Raw genomic sequence first — 2,720 nt, 5'->3', positions numbered from 1 at the left:
ACTTCAATAAAAAATATTTTTTTAAAAAGTGAATCTAAAGAGGGAATATATGTATACGTATAGCTAATTCACTCTTTTGTGCAGTAAAAACGAATACAACATTGTGAGGCAACTAAACTCTGATAAAAATTATTTTTAAGGAATGAATCTGTGCTTCTGCTCAAATTAGCACCTGCTCAATCCTAGTATTGGAGAAGGCGATGGTACCCCACTCCAGTAAATCCCATGGATGGAGGAGCCTGGTGGGCTGCAGTCCATGGGGTCGAGAAGAGTCGGACACGACTGAGCGACTTCACTTTCACTTTTCACTTTCATGCATTGGAGAAGGAAATGAACCCACTCCAGTGTTCTTGCCTGGAGAATCCCAGGGGTACGGGAGCCTGTTGGGCTGCCGTCCATGGGGTCGCACAGAGTCAGACACGCCTGAAGCGACTTAGCAGCAGCAGCAGCAGCAGCGGCAGCAATCCTAGTATGGCATTCTTTGCTTTGTTAAAATGTCTCTAGCTGTGATACATCCACTGTCCACTGATTTCTAGCAAGTAATTTGCATTTGTCATCTCTCATTTGTATGTAGATATGATAACTCATATTGATAACCCATCTTCTTATCTTCCTCAGTGGAAAAGATCATCTGATTTACCATTTTTATATTGTATACTAGGTATTCCTCTTAGCATCCAATGCATTCCTTTTATATTTTGATTATATACTATATGCTATGGACTCCTTTGGTGTATGAATTTCCAACTAGGTTTTGAGCGACCTGTCATGTTCATATACTTACATATTGTTCCCCGAAAGAATGTTTATGCTTTTGAGATCGGGAACTAGGGATTTGATGCCTTTTCAGCTTTTTTCTATCATGCCCAAAGCATCTTATCCAATCAGATCAGATCAGATCAGATTAGTTGCTCAGTCGTGTCTGACTCTTTGCAACCCCATGAATCGCAGCACGCCAGGCCTCCCTGTCCATCACCAACTCCCGGAGTTCACCCAGACTCACATCCATCGAGTCAGTGATGCCATCCAGCCATCTCATCCTCTGTCGTCCCCTTCTCCTCCTGCCCCCAATCCCTCCCAGCATCAGAGTCTTTTCCAATGAGTCAACCCTTCGCATGAGGTGGCCAAAGTAATTGATATTAATTTAACAAATATTTCTTGACATGTATAAAATACTGTTTCTAGGTCAAGAATTTGCTAAGTAAATGCTCTTTCCATTGGTGTGATTGTTATTATCTCATTTAGCATTTGGTTAGAACTGTCATCTATAGAGAAAAAGGAAGGGAGGGAGGGAGAAAGGAAGGAAGGAAAAGCTTGCCTCTCTATATTTATGAATACCAGAATCATTTCACGTGGTATTAAATGCCTCTTATGTAAGACCCAGAGGTTTTAAATTACGTGCTAGTTCTGCAACAAAACAGTTAAAGGCAGGATGTGAAAAAGAAATCAATGCAATTTACTTATAATTAATTTAAGATTAAGTTAAAAATGAAAAAAAAATGGCTTACTCTCAGTGGTGCTACTGTTGAACTGTCATTTAAAAGCTTATATATAATTAGTGGAAGTATGTTAATTGAATTATGGCAATTAAGTCAGCCTTGAGACAAGAGAGTTCCTTCTGATGGACGAGATTGTGGTAATTCTGTAACCCATTCTCCTCTGTTAGAAACTTTCAGGACCATAGCTCATCTTGCCCCTTAGTACTTTAGCTACTGTAATGTAGCCAAATCTTGATTTCTCTCATGTTAATTATCTACTTTGTGGATTTTTTTGAGCTCTTGGATTCTTCTGTTCCTTTTCCATTGGTTACTTGGTTGTCAGCACTGATGGGTAGGCTGGAGCCATGAAAAGGTCATGCAATTTACATCTGTTGGCTTTTTTTTTTTTAACTATGAAATATCCTCACCAGTAAGAGATAAAGTGTGTGGGGGAGGAAGTAAAATTATTTGAGAGGTTGATGTGAAGAAAGTGATTATCTCTTCAGCCTTCTCTTTAATCATGTCATTGTTGATTAAAGTGTTGAGAAAATACTGAAGCAGAAGTTGTCAGGAGTTTGGGGGCTGTTTGGAGACTCTGTCCATGCTAACCCCTTTTTACAGATGTTGTAGAATGAGCTAGCCATGTCCCTAACCTGATATTCACAAACAAAGTAGCCTTGGCTAATTTCCTTCCTCTCTCCAGGACTAAATTTACTCTATAAAATGAGATCACCACAGTTCCTTTCAACTCTAAAATTCTCCAGTTTTTGGTCTAGTCACAAAGACCATGCCATGTTTTTTAGAAACTCTCAATATGGATGGTTCACCTCCTATGCCCTGGGGTCACAAAGAGGCGCAGGCAGAATGTATGCCAGCCTGACGAACCAATGGGAAGTGGGGCTGATGCCACTGAGGACGGGCGTGGGGGCGGGTCCGAATCACAGATTCCTGCAGAAAAGGAAAAGCAAGAAAGAAGCCAACAGAAAAGAGAAGGGACAACCATACTGACATGCCTGAAAACAGAAGTCCTGGGGGAGTTCCATGAGCCGGACCAGCCCGGACATGTGCAGGACTGGGTGCAAAATGAGAATGTGGGGCTCCTTGTTTCAAGACAAAACGTTTCAAAATGGCACTGGCAGAGCTTTAAACTAAACAGAGGGCCTTCTCCTGTCGACCCTGTCTGTGGGCCTAACTGGAAGGGATTAATTCTATTTCCCAGGGGGTTGAAATCCCAGGAACCTC

The sequence above is a fragment of the Bos mutus genome, chromosome 8, assembly GCF_027580195.1.
Source record: "Bos mutus isolate GX-2022 chromosome 8, NWIPB_WYAK_1.1, whole genome shotgun sequence".
Lineage (NCBI taxonomy): Eukaryota > Metazoa > Chordata > Mammalia > Artiodactyla > Bovidae > Bos > Bos mutus.
This window is presented reverse-complemented; position numbering follows the sequence as displayed.